Genomic DNA, 15,235 nt, shown 5'->3' with positions numbered 1-15,235 from the left:
GCCTCATTGATGGTTTGCCTCTCTAGGCCAGGCTCCCTCAAACTTGGCCCTCCAGATATTTTGAGACTGCTGCTAGCTAGGGATCATGGGAGTTGTAGGCCAAAAATACCTGGATGGCCAAGTTTGAGGAAGCCTGCTCTAGGCCATCTTAGAAGAGAGATTTGTGTTCAGTATCCTGGTAGAAGAACTAAATATAAAATGAAGAATCTTTTTATTATGGGATTTGGTTATTGGTATTACCGTGTTTCTCATATTTTAAGGCATCCCTACAAAATAAGGCATGGCAGGATTTTCCTGAGGTGGAAAAATATAAGGTATACCTCGAAAATAAGCCGTACCGGGTGGTGGAATAAGGTCTGTGGCAAAGAAGGGTTGCTGCTGCCGCGTTAACCCCCGAGACCTGGCTGCAGCCTCAGCGCGCAGCGCGTGCAGCCCCAGAACACGGCTGTAGCCTTTGCGCGCGGACACCCGGGACCCGGCTGCAGCCTCTGCCTGCCGCGTGCGCAGCCCCAGGACCCGGCTGCAGCCTCTGCCTGCCGCGCACGCAGCCCCAGGACCCGGCTGCAGCCTCTGCCTGCCGCGCGTGAAGACCCGGTGGGAGCAGGTCTGTGGTCTGTACAGATACCGGTACCGGTACTTATTTTTTAATTTTTAATTAAGACATCCCTTGAAAATAAGCCATGCTGTGTTTTTTTTCAGGAAAAAAATAATATAAGACATGACTTATAATATGAGAAACACGGTAGATAACTACTTAAAGCTTTAAGATTAATAGCAGAGCAGTCACAGCCTTTAAAAACTCTTATCTGGCAGAATGTAAATGGGGAGCTATTCAATTGGGATATACAGATTACAATTTAATGAGCCTGTCCTTGAAGTTCTGCTGTTGTTGGAAACTGACTAAACTGGTATGATCCGCATAGCTTGAAAGCGTTGCCTTGCACAGTTGTTCCATTGGGAATAAGGCATCCACTTGGTAAAATTCTAGGGATTACCTAGTCATTTCCGCTTCTGCCTCTCATGAAAAGCCAGTCTTTCTTCAATGACTGCATTAAAGACAAAAGTGATGTTTAGGTTGGCAACCACAGGACAGCTGTTAAATAAAGCAAAGAGAATGTTATGTGCTGTAGAAATATACTGTCTTTTAAAATGGAAATATTTGTGCTTAAAATAATTGTTTAACTCTTTTCAGCTATGTTTGCCTTCAGAATTTTAGGAGTGCCTTTATTGATCAAATAAATTACTCAGTGCCTTAATTACTCAGTGAGAGACATTTATATTGTGAAAACTCTCTAAGCCTTCTCTTATGGGATTTTCACCATATTTTCAGTTGTTTTGTGCAGTAAGATGGCAAAGTAGGCCTGGCATCAAACAAATCTTTCTATAGCCGCATACTAGGTCAGATGCCTCACTTCTTGAATACCTTATTTTATTTTGCTTAAGATGCCTGACAAGCAAGTGAGACTTTCATTGAAAAGCTACATGATTAAGAAAACAGTTTTGAATGGGGAAAGGGGAAGGGAGGTCAAAATAGGGGATAAATTATGAAGTGGTATGTACCGTGTTTCCCCTTTTTTAATCCGTAGTCAGAAAGTAAGCCATAGCAGGCTTTTAAAGCATTTGTTCAATATTAAACACCCCCTGAAAATAAGCCATACCTTCACGCAGCAGCGCCGCTCGCCTTGAGGCAGCGGGACCCAGCAGCAGCGCTGTCCTTGTCCTCCCGCTGCTGTTGCTGTTGCTGCTGCTGCTGGGCCAGGCGGAGGCGAGGCCGCTGCTCGCCCCTGGGGGCTGCATGGCCCAAGGCTGAGTGGCGGCGGGAGGCCCGCGGGCGCTTCTGCACGGCTGGAGTGACGGGCGGCGGCAGGAGCGCTGCTGGACCCTTCCGCGCCGCCGGAGCGTCGTGGGCTGCATGGCCCAAGGCAGAGCGGTGTTGCGCCACCAGGGCAACAGGCGGCGGCGGGAGCACTGCTGGCCCCTTCTGCGCCGCCGGAGCACCCGGCGAGGAGGCCTGCCTCCCCAGCGCCCGGTACCGGCGGCTGCAGAGCGGAGCGCTCTGCCACGCCGAGCGCTCGGAGCGCCCAGCAGCGCCTTGCAGAGCGCCGAACGCTCAGAGCGCCGCAGCAGCCTGGCCTCTTCCTGCCTGCCACCCCACCGCCCGGAACCGGCAAGGAGGAGGAGAAAGGGGCGCCTGGGAAGGAGTCGGGAGGGCCCTTGCTGCATGATCCATGGGCACCCGGCTCCTTCCAAGTGCAGTGAACGCCGCGCCTCGCTTTGAGCAAGAGGCATGAAAGGGACGCGGCGGCGAGGGTGATGGCTGCGCGGGCGGCGGCTGCGTCACGTCTCCCGGCGGCTGTGGGGGCTCTCGGTGCTGCCTTGCCCGGGCCCCGCATTCCCCGGAGGCCGGCCTCATGCGGTGGGTGGAAGGCGCGCGGGTGGCCTGCCTAAGGCCGGGCGGGATCCCTCAGCCCTCCTCATCCTCATGCGTTTATTTTGCGAAACACGCCCCCCCCCAAATAAAGCAGCAGGAACCTCGGAGCGGTTGGCAGGGGGTGGGGTGGGATTTAAAAAACCACGACAAAGGCATCACCGGGCGGAGCGCCGAGCCAGCGGCCTGGCCTCTTCCTGGCCATGCCGAGGAGGCCTGCCGCCCCACTGCCCGGAACCATAGGTACCATAAAAACATAATAAAACTAAGACATCCCCTGAAAATAAGACACCATGTGGTTTTTTGAGGGGGAAAAGTTATAAGACGGTGTCTTAAAAAGGGGGAAACACGGTATAAATAATAGAACTAGCTCAAGCTTCAAATTAAAGATGTCTATTCTATGAGTTTGAATGCTGTAATACAAAAACCTTTAAAACATGTACATGCCTTCAAAAATTGATCTGACCAAAAGGATATAAAGCTAATACAGTACCTTTGTTTATTGTCTTGTTTTAAAATGCACTCCTTTTTAGTCTTGCAGTGGAAATTGCATAAATAGCATTGTAGAAGAAATGCAAAATGTCTCCTAGTCTACAAGGACTGTGATCATGCAATGTTAATTATGTAACTAAAATATTCACGCTTAGTGGCAGCCTTTTTGAAACTTGCATTTCCACCAAATTCCTCTACTTGAAAACATGGCCTGCTAGCACTAGCCAGCCCTGTAGCCACAACAAGCACTTGTATCTGCTGCTAGATATCTGCTGTGATTGCTAGATATTCTCAGAACAATGGGTAACAAGCCAGTTACATGGTCTAACGTAGAGACTATGGTGATTAAGTGGTATACAAATGGTCAAAATACAGAATAAAAATACCTTAACTGGGCCCAAGAAGAATTAAAGGAAGTGAGCAGCCCCTTAAGAATGCCCCTTCCTCCTAAACATTATCTTCTTTGGCGATGCTCCCATGTACTGATAGCCTTCTCAGGAAAGTATCTGACTTGCTTTGGCTTTTCAAGAAAGGAACTCTGGCGACAGGTGTGTGCTTTTTTAGCATCCTTATAGATAAAGCACATGTGTAAGGTTTTAAAATCCCAGCCTATGTTAAACTGTTAATTTGAAGGTTTCTTCTCCTTTAAGCAGGCTCTCTAAGATCTGAACTTTCCCACCTGAAGCAAAATCTGCTCCATTGGCCATTGCATTAAATTATCCTCTTGAGAGTGAATATTGCTGCAGTTATGGTTTTGTCATGTGAATTATTACTAAAAAATTTAACGCCAAGTGACCTGAAAAGTGTTGCTGTTTGATGAGGTGTATTGTTGCTCAAAAGAATATGGTTCTTCCCCTTTCCCACTTAATGATGTGGAAACTGGCTCCTTTCAGACATCACAATGAATTGTGGTACATGTACTTCTCATAGGCTTAAACTCAAATAATTTTCAAATTTGCAACAAGCAAACCATCTGGAGCTGTTGTCTGCTGTCATTTTTTACTGTTATTAAATATGAGTTCAGGTATGTTTAACCACACTAATTCTCCAATCCAAAACAGTAATAATAAGGGAGAATGTTGGTGCTGAGAGAGCCTTCTGGTTATAGGCAGAGAGCAAGAGGTCCAGATTTAGTTTTTGCTATATTGTACCATCGAACAAATAAAAGACTATGAAAAACCATGGGGTTTAAACCCTTCTCCCCAATGAGGTATGATTTGAATGCTGGGAGAAACAAAAATTCTGTTCTATGCATTCTTAATTTTTTATGATGTCCTTTTGTCTTATCAATAGTAACTCAAGGACCTTTGAACATTCCAAAGGTTGCCCTAATTAGGCATTTCTATTGGCTCCCAAGACAAGACAGATGCCAACCATCCAATTAAAGCCCTACATTTCGCATTAAGTGTAGCATGATGGTAGCTGGAACTGGAACAGGCGACTTAGTAGCATCATATAGCTGTTTGTATTTGGCACATAATACTGTATTTCTGTTGCACTTCATATATAAAACACTGATTTCTCTCCACATTTGGCTTCCTTGGAGTAACTGCAGTTAATGAATGAAAGAGTTTGAAATTCAGGCTACCTGAAATGTAACAAACAAACCTTTACTAAGATAAAAACGATGGTCTTAATGTGAGAGCACTGTGCTATACACTATTAAACTAGAAATACGTTTCTGAAGATGTTGAAACCCCAGTATCTGCCACTTATCTGCTCACCTTGGACAGGTACTGTTTGGGCCCTCTACAAGCAGCCAAAATGAAGCAGCATCTGCCCCTCTGTCTCCCTTGTTTCCTTCCTTCAGTGCTTCAGCACTGTCCTGGGTGTCTATCCCAGCCCTTTATCACTCGGCCCAGTGTCCTGTGTTTCTTAGCAGTTCTGATAGTCCTGTGTTTCTTAGCAGTTCTGTGATAATTAAATGTGACTTGTCCACATTTGATTTTAAAGACCCAGTGGCCCCTTAAGTCCAGAAAACGTTGGTAGCAGATGGAGATAAAGAGTAGCTGATTTTCAGTGATTCCAGATCTCTTGCTTGCACTTAATGATAGATAAAGGTAAAGGGCCTTCTTAAACAAGCAATGCAAAGAAATAGAGGAAAACAATAGAATGGGGAAAACCAGAGATCTGTTCAAGAAAATTGGAGATATGAAAGGAACATTTTGTACAAAGATTACCATAATAAAGGACAAAAGTAGTAAGGACCTAACAGAAGCAGAAGACATCAAGAAGAGGTGGCAAGAATACACAGAGGAATTATACCAGAAAGATATGGAGGTCTCGTACACCCCAGTAGTGTGGTTGCTGACCTTGAGCCAGACATCTTGGAGAGTGAAGTCAAATGGGCCTTAGAAAGCACTGCTAATAACAAGGCCAGTGGAAGTGATGATATTCCAGCTGAACTATTAAAAATTTTAAAAGATGATGCTGTTAAGGCGCTACACCCAATATGCCAGCAAGTTTGGAAAACTCAGCAATGGCCAGAGGATTGGAGAAGATCAGTCTACATCCCAATTCCAAAGAAGGGCAGTGCCAAAGAATGCTCCAACTACCGCACAATTGCACTCATTTCACACGCTAGCAAGGTTATGCTTTAAATTCTACAAGGCAGGCTTAGGCAGTATGTGGACCGAGAACTCCCAGAAGTGCAAGCTGGATTTTGAAGGGGCAGAGGAACCAGAGACCAAATAGCAAACATGCGCTGGATTATGGAGAAAGCTAGAGAGTTCCAGAAAAACATCTACTTCTGCTTCATTGACTATGCAAAGGCCTTTGACTGTGTCGACCACAGCAAACTATGGCAAGTTCTTAAAGAAATGGGAGTGCCTGATCACCTCATCTGTCTCCTGAGAAATCTCTATGTGGGACAAGAAGCTACAGTTAGAACTGGATATGGAACAACTGATTGGTTCAAAATTGGGAAAGGAGTACGACAAGGTTGTATATTGTCTCCCTACTTATTTAACTTATTTGCAGAATTCATCATGCGAAAGGCTGGACTAGATGAATCCCAAGCCGGAATTAAGATTGCCGGAAGAAATATCAACAACCTCAGATATGCAGATGACACAACCTTGATGGCAGAAAGTGATGACAAGGTTGTATATTGTCTCCCTACTTATTTAACTTATTTGCAGAATTCATCATGCGAAAGGCTGGACTAGATGAATCCCAAGCCGGAATTAAGATTGCCGGAAGAAATATCAACAACCTCAGATATGCAGATGACACAACCTTGATGGCAGAAAGTGATGAGGAATTAAAGAACCTTTTAATGGGGGTGAAAGAGGAGAGCGCAAAATATGGTCTGAAGCTCAACATCAAAAAAAACCAAGACCATGGGCACTGGTCCCATCACCTCCTGGCAAATAGAAGGGGAAGAAATGGAGGCAGTGAGAGATTTTACTTTCTTGGGCTCCTTGATCACTGCAGATGGTGACAGCAGCCACGAAATTAAAAGACACCTGCTTCTTGGGAGAAAAGCAATGATAAACCTAGACAGCATCTTAAAAAGCAGAGACATCACCTTGCCGACAAAGGTCCGTATAGTTAAAGCTATGATTTTCCCAGTAGTGATGTATGGAAGTGAGAGCTGGACCATAAAGAAGGCTGATCGCCGAAGAATTGATGCTTTTGAATTATGGTGCTGGAGGAGACTCTTGAGAGTCCCATGGACTGCAAGAAGATCAAACCTATCCATTCTGAAGGAAATCAGCCCTGAGTGCTCACTGGAAGGACAGATCCTGAAGCTGAGGCTCGAATACTTTGGCCACCTCATGACAAGAGAAGACTCCCTGACAAGCCTGACAAGACTAATACTGTTTTAGGGGGACAGGAGGCAGGCAGGTGTGGAGGACTCCCTGGTCCTGAATGGGGTAACTGTGCCCCCGAAGGACCAGGTGCGCAGCCTGGGAGTCATTTTGGACTCACAGCTGTCCATGGAGGTGCAGGTCAATTATGTGTCCAGGGCAGCTGTTTATCAGCTCCATCTGGTACGCGGAATTAGACCCTGCCTGCCTGCGGACTGTCTCGCCAGAGTGGTGCATGCTCTAGTTATCTCTCGCTTGGACTACTGCAATGCGCTCTGTGTGGGGCTACCTTTGAAGGTTACCCGGAAACTACAACTAATCCAGAATGCGGCAACTAGACTTTAAAAACCTTTAAAATTTGTACAGTAGTTCAAGCTGTAAAATTGCCTCTTGCTTGGTATTTACAAGAATATTGTAAAGGGAATCTCCTGAAAGGAATTCAGCTTGGTTTGGTTATTTCTGTTCAGTTTCTATTATTTTGATGTATTTTCTTTTTTAAGGGACAGTTAACTCTTGATTGCTTAACTTTCTGTATACCAATTTCAGACAGACAACATTTTTTAAAGTTAACTTCAGTGCCCACACTTGAGCATGGGAATGAGCCCCCTGTTGATACTTTTTCCATAGAGCTACACATTTGTCCCTAAATGTTGGGGTTGGAATGCTATTGCTTATGTACTTTATTGCATCTTAGGTGTGAATTGCTGCTGAAGCAGTCCTTAAGGATGCAGTGGTACCGTAGGTGCCGCTCCGAGGGGTTCTGGAGCCTTTGTGTCTGGCATTTGTTGTTTGTAATTGCTGATTAGCTCTTCCTCTTATCTTTGGGGAAAACGTAATAGATGTAATCTGCAGGCTGTGGGGAAAAAACATGCACCCTCAAATAACTTGCCACTTGAAATAGCTTATCATATTGTTAGTAGTCTGTTTTCAGGGAGGGGGGGGAAGTGACTTACCTATGATATTAAAAATATTTAGAAATACTTCCTTTTTCATGCTACTAGTGCCTGCTGCTGTGTGTTTCTGTGATCTGATTAAAAAGGTAAAGGGACCCCTGACCATTAGGTTCAGTCGGGACAGACTCTGGGGTTGTGGCACTCATCTCGCGTTATTGGCCGAGGGAGCCAGTGTACAGCTTCCAGGTCATGTGGCCAGCATGACAAAGCCGCTTCTGGCGAACCAGAGTAGCACACGGAAACGTCGCTTACATTCCCGCTGTAGTGGTACCTATTTATCTACTTTGACGTGCACTTTGACGTGCTTTCGAACTGCTAGATTGGTAGGAGCAGGGACCAAGCAACAGAAGCTCACCCCATTGCGGGGATTCGAACCGCTGACCTTCTGATCGGCAAGCCCTAGGCTCTGTGGTTTAACCCACAGCACCACCCGCATCCCGGCGTGATCTGATTACTCTTGCACTAAAATCTCAAATGGTATTGCCAATAATGAGTGGTGGAATTAAATAAAATTCAGTTTGAACTATTTATCGCTTTCCAAGTGTTTAAAATATAACAAGCACTGTATGGAGATTAAAGAACAGGACTGTAAATCTTCAGGCAAAGATTATCTGATATTATTTCTATTTGATTTTTGAAAAGCATAGTACAAAAAACCCATCAACTTGACAAAGAACTACAACATATGTTTGAGGTATAATCTCTTAAATGGTATTACCATCAAGAGAAAAAGGAAAAAGCACTTTGAAAAAAAGAAATCCATATTGACACTGAGCAGAATTGCAAGCCTATTTAACATCTCCAGATAAGATTCTTCCCTACCCAAAAAGCTAATTGTGCTCCTTGGGGTCTGCTCTGGGATCCATTGTTTTTACAAACACTTAAGGTTTATATTTTAAAGTTCTTAATATAAGTCACAAAGAGTCGGAAACGACTAAATGACAACAACAACAAATATAAGCAGTATTACTGATCTGACAAAGTACTCTACATTTCTAGGTAGCTGGCAGTCCCTCTCCTTCTCTGACCAATGGATGCAAGGACAGCTGTGATTATATTTCTTGGAGGCAGGGGATGCAACCTCCCAGGAGCCTTTTGTCAATATATTTTATCTTGCCATCTGCTAATACTTAGAACTTAATTAATATGCCCTGGTTGCATCCAAATTGGACTACTGTTGCCTTCCCAGTGCTTCCAGATGTTTTGGACTACAACTCATTTCACAGTCCTGTAGCCAGGATTTTTGTTGGGGGGGGGGCAGACCTTTTGTTGGGGGGGAGAGAACCTCAGTTTGCTATGTATTTTTATTGATTTGTGGGGGGAAGCTGCCCTTCCCTTGGCTACACCTGTGTTCCTGTTGTAGATGCTTTCTAATTTTGTCTTTAATACAGTAATGCTTTCAACCAATTGACCTGGAATGGACATTGAGCTAATTGGCTTGTTATTTCTGAACTCCCCCCCCATCCCTTTATTAAAAAAGATGCTGTTACACACTTCCCTTCCTTCTAGCATTGGTTTTTTTTTGGGGGGGGGTTGTTTCTTTTTTTTAAAAGACCATTGAGATATAAACTATGGATTGTGAAAAAGATGAACAAATTAAGCAGCTTTTAATATTTTAATAAGAATGTTTGTTGCCCTTAAATTTTATACACAGGGCAGTTTACTAAAAGAAGGAAACAAATGAAACCTAGAAATATAATTGAGTTTGCATAATTTTGAAATACAGATAATTGGGGGGGGGACCTTTCCCCAGTGGGCCCCTAGGTTTTTTACACTTTTGGGTGCAGAATACATGCATTCCTGGCTAGGATAATACTGTAGATGAAAATTCCAAAAGATTACAATACAAGAATCTCTAAAACTCAACACCGCATTTTCTTCCAATCATCTTTTCTCTAAACGTGTGATCTGAGTTCTAATTGCCTGACATCTGGCTCTTGTAGAGGTGATAAACTTGCTGCTTTTCTTAAGCTAGGAGAGCACTCTTAGGAATGCACCAGCAAGTAGGCATGAAAAATCTTGTTTACTTTAGATATTGCCTGTCTGACTGACTGGAACTAAGCCCTCCAGCTTGCACTTGGAGGCAGGCAAATTGTGATGGGAGAATAGGACCTGCTGCCTCTCAAGGCTTATCTGCAGGTGAAGCCTGCTTTTTTTTTGTAAGCTCTCAAACTGCACAGAAGACTGCATAGGTTGCTGATGTAAAGTCAGAGGCCAAAGATTTCAGTATTGCGTTGAAATCCATCTGTATACGTTTGCATTGAAAATGTGCACAAATTATTCCCAGATAATGACAGGAAGGAAATTCTCATAAGGCTAGACAATAGATTTTAAAACATTGAGTTCTTCCATTTGGAATACTGTATGGAGAATATGGGTTAGGCTATTTCATTAGCAGTGTAAAAAAAATGTAAGCAATTCACCAGGGCCTAGCAGCCTGGGTTCATCATACTTTGGGTCTAGAATCTGAGGATAAGAATATGCTTATAGGAGCAGGTTCTGTTCTCAGTGCCTCCCGCTGAAATTCAATGGAACTAAGTAAATGGGATATAGTATCAGAGTTGAACTGGAGCAATGCCTGCCTCTTGTCCCAGCCACCAGGTGTTTTTAAACTTGGCCTGAAAAACATCCCTTTCTTCCTTCCATATAAATGATTTGTATCATTTGCTTCTATGGACGAAGGGGGAACAGGAGCAAGACTCTGCCTTGAACTCCCAATGTACAGCCTCCATCAACAAGGACTTCATGGTCGCATACAAGCTTTCCTTCAGCAACTTCTTGCTTTCCACACAACATAATAAACGAGCATTTCCACACTTTCTCTTTAGGGTTGATTCCCCCCCCCCCACTCCCCTCTTCCAATGGAGCCAGAGTATGCAGAATTTTCTCTCTTCTGAGGATGCTCTCCTGCTAGCTGGATGTCATTCCTCATTATTTCATGCCATTTCACTCTACTCTAGCTTCCATTTCTGCTTCTTCTACACCAGACAGTCATAAATATTCATGCATGCTTCCGTCATCCCTTTAGTCTTGTATACTTAGCTCATGGCCTGTTACTACTACAGTACTTTTTTTTAAAGGGCTTTGTCTCAGCATGCCAGTGGAGAGGGCTGCTTAGTATACTAATGCTTGAGACTGTTGGCTTTGCAGTTAAAAGCCTCCAAGCCCTTTTGAAAGCTAAAGACTTGCTTTGTTTTTGAGTTTTTTGGGGGAAATTTAGCCATCAGTTGCTGCATCTGGATGATGATTCTAGAGAATTTTAAACCTTCTATTTATCTGAATTTTATTGTGAGTTTCCATATTATCTCACCCACTTTATATACAAGTCACAGTATACTCTGTACTCTTAAATATTCATTTCTTGCTGTGCCTCTAGCATATCTGTCTAAGCTGTTTAACTTACAAAAAGAGGGGCACACTAACCCATGCTTTTCTTTTTTCAAGCAAGTGAAGGGCATTTACGTCATGGCCTAGAACCTTATTCAGTGATGTGGCAAGAAATATACTGTATTGGGTGCTTCTGTAAGCCCACCTAAAGATTTTGGGAAAGGTCACCACTGGTATTTTGATATAAAGGCTCAGGGGGGTAGGGTGGATGTGGGGACAAATCCCTAGAAAAACCACTCCCCCCCTCCATAACTTAACATAGAAAGCCTTGAAAATGTTGAATAAATGAGGCAGGGAGTATTCAAAATACTCAGTTAATTACTGCTGAACCTTATTTTGAATTAAGGTTGGACAGCACTCAGTTGGCTTGCCAAATGTTTCATGAAGCAAGTGTAATTTTGTGTATGTGGAAGCCTGCTTTTCATCTTACATCATGGTGTCATATGATGGCAGTTGCAGGGATCCTTTGCTCTCTCTCACCCTGCAGGAATCTGGTTTACACATGCATGCAGAGAGCGTCTCCCTCCTCCTCCTACTGGACATGAGCTGTTTTATGCATCTGTGAGCACAGGAAGGTTCAAGAAAAATGGAAGCTTGTTAATTTGGCTTCTAGAACTTGTTCATTTTGAAATCTTGACTCAAATGTTTGACAATATTTGATCTGTCCAGTGGTCAAATCTGCTTTTTTTTTGGCACCAGTTGAATTCTAGTTAAAATAATAAAAATAATTGCGGGTGACCTTTGAGTTCCAGTAAATTCATTATGATTGACCATTAATCTTTTAAAGAGTGCTTTATAATACTGGTATTTAATGATGAAGTTGCTTTATATAAAACTGCAGTATAAGGTGAGTACAAGTATTGTATGCTGTGTAGACTTTATTCTCATTCTGCATTGTCTGAGTCTCCAGAGAGCACTTGCCATAATCATTGATACAGGACATTAGAGCTCTATTGGATCATAGATTCTCCATCTAGTCTAGCATTCTGTTTCCATCAGTAGCCACAATATGTGTCTAGGAAGCCTATGAGCTGAGCATTGAGGCAATATCACCCCAAAACATTTATTGTTCAAAGATATGCTACTTCTAAATCTGCAGGTTTCATTTAACTCTCAGATCTATTAGCTAGTATAGCTATTGTCGACAAATCCGGTTTTCTTAAAAAGCAATAGTATGTGGCAGTCACATCATCTGGAAGCAAACTCTTACCCATGCATCTGGTGTAGTGTCTGGCTCAGTGTCCTTGCTTTGTGTTGTTGTTTTATTTATAATCCACCTTTTTCCAAGGCAGCGTACACATAAAAAACATGAACTGCTAAAAACATAGAAAGAACAATTAAACATCGACAGAATCAAAACTATACACACATATAAAATCTATTAGAACCATACCACTAATTACAAAAAGAGCATTGTACCAGCCCCTTCATTAAAAGTCGTCAGTTGCCAAAGCTCTGACTATAGTATTTATTTCATTTTATCCCACCCGGAGCCCCAGTCAGGAAACAACAAAATTGTTTAAACAATGCAATAAAATAAAAGTGAAAGTGAAACATTTAAAAAGCATCCAAACATTTGATTAGGTATACAGTATCCAGTATACACTCTCAGGATGTCTGTCCAGTGCAGCCCACCCCCAATTTCAGCACCAAGGAGAACTCCCATTTGTGTGTGTGGTTTGTTTTTTTTAAAAAAGACACACAAATGCTGCACCAATGATTACTTGAGAGAGAGATGTAGAAGCTCAGAAGATCATCAGTGGTCAGAAAGCATGGTCTGATGAAGTAAAAGAGGAGGGTAGGAGGCAATACTTACTGGTATGTCCCTCATTTGCAAGAATGCTTCAGGTGGGGGTCAAGGAGTTGATCAAGGGGGGGGGGAGCCTTTTTGAGTGGAACTGAAAGTGTGCCTCCAGTTTTAATCTGGGAAATTGCTCTTGCTGCCATTTTAAGAAACACTGGTGGGGAATTCAGCAATCAATTGCAGGAGGCTACTAGCTTTCCCTCTTCCTCTGTGTTACAGTCCTGAGGACTAAAATGTTTTTTTAAAAACACACACACAATCAATAGGAATCTACTTGCAGTCTATGGGCTGTGCAGGCACTTTCCTTACATGTAGCCCTTCTCTGAAGTGCAGTGTCATTGTGAATCCAAAATAAGAGAATCAAATGAAATGTGAAGGGATTGGAGCACTGAACCCAACTTTGAGGATCTTCTTCTTCTGTCTGATAAAAAATAATTTACAGCTTTATTTGTAGGCAGCAAATTGCCTGACAGTGGGATTAATTTTCCAAGGAAGTGATTAAAGGGCCAATTTTCGAAACCTTAATGTAAAATTGGCTAAAGCACCAGTTAAAGAACAGAAAGAGCAAGACTATTTGTGCAGAGAAATTTCAGTTCCCCCCTCCTCAAGTTTTACTTTTGTTCTTTTCTCCCACTCCCTCAAATTCCTGATGTTGCTGCCCAGAGCAATTATGGCAATGACTTGCAATTAAAGCAAGGATTTTTTTTCTTCAGTGCTGAGGCAGTGTGTCGTCGGATGGACAGTTACAGGAGCAGCAAATAAAAGAGCATGTTAATTGGGCCCACTGTAAATTAGTCCCACTGTCAGGCAATTTTCTACCTACAAATAAAGTAGGGAGAAGCAATATGACAAATACAGAATTTTGACCAATGTGGAAAGAGATTAGGGTTTGTGTGCCTGAAAGGAAGAGGAGAGAACGAACAGCAGTGGAACTGGCCTAGTTGGTAATGAAAGAAGCAGAACATGCATTTCAGGCAGGTGAATGTTAATCCAACCTCTCATAAACACTTATGTGCCTTTGGTGTCTCATTTTGGTTCGAATGTTGAAGAATTCAGCAAACCAGAAGAGATGTTTATGGGACTGGTGCGTATCTCCTTGTTATCTTCATATATGTTTGTGGAACCATGAAAGGTCCAACTACAGTATGTGTTTTAATGTTGTAACCTGCCCTGTAAGGTTCACTCTAAGGGTGGTTGTTATTTATTATTATTCATTATTGTTACGCCCCAGTACTCTCCAGTACATTTTAACATAGCATGGTTATGGACAGGGCTGTCACTGTTTTGTAAAACTCAGTACTGTATTGGCCCGAATATAAGCCACACTTCCCCCCCCCCAAATTCTGATCATGAAAAGTTAAAGTGTGGCTTTTATTCGCAACCTTACTCCGCTGGCAGAGGGGTGCAGCTCCCCCCCCCCACAGCCCGGGAGTGCAAGACAACAGTGCACCGCCTGCCCACCGCCCCCAAGCTTCCCGTGAGCCATCGGGGGGGGTGTGGCTGCCGGCAAAGCAGCATGGCTCCTCCCCCCCCAAAGAGCAGTGTGGGGCAATGGTGCGCAGCCTGCCTGCCTGCCACTCCCAAACCTCCCCTACTCTGGCTGAGAGAAGGGGGGAAGCCGCCGGCAAAGCAGCACGGCTCCCCCCCCCTCCAAAAGCATCCCGGGAGCGCTGGGCAATGGCACCCGTCTCATCCGCAGCTCCCAAGCCTCCCCCAAGCTGCTGAATTTTAAAGGTGCGGCTTATTTGTGGATGCGAATTATATTTGGGCCAATACGATATCTCACTTTTGGACAGCAGGCTGATCAAATGAATCCACTGATAGTTGCTTATTCTTAATGTAACAGCGACCTTGAACGCCATTGATTAGAAGCAGGTGAGCAGGTTACCAAGAATCACTGGTGGGAAGTGCTGCAGTTCAAGCCCATATATCACAAGCACAGCTGGAAGTCCTCTGTAATAGATGTGTGGGGCCTAGTGTTGTTGTTTAGTCGTGTCCGACTCTTCGTGACCCCATGGACCATAGCACGCCAGGCACTCCTGTCTTGCACTGCCTCCCGCAGTTTGGTCAAACTCATGTTCGTAGCTTCGAGAACACTGTCCAACCATCTTGTCCTCTGTCGTCCCCTTCTCCTAGTGCCCTCAATCTTTCCCAACATCAGGGTCTTTTCCAAGGATTCTTCTCTTCTCATGAGGTGGCCAAAGTATTGGAGCCTCAGCTTCACGATCTGTCCTTCCAGTGAGCACTCAGGGCTGATTTCCTTAAGAATGGAGAGGTTTGATCTTCTTGCAGTCCATGGGACTCTCAAGAGTCTCCTCCAGCACCATAATTCAAAAGCATCAATTCTTCGGCGATCAGC

Source organism: Zootoca vivipara, chromosome 4 (assembly GCF_963506605.1).
Source record: "Zootoca vivipara chromosome 4, rZooViv1.1, whole genome shotgun sequence".
NCBI classification, from domain to species: Eukaryota; Metazoa; Chordata; class Lepidosauria; order Squamata; family Lacertidae; genus Zootoca; species Zootoca vivipara.
Note: the sequence above shows the minus strand (reverse complement) of the source record.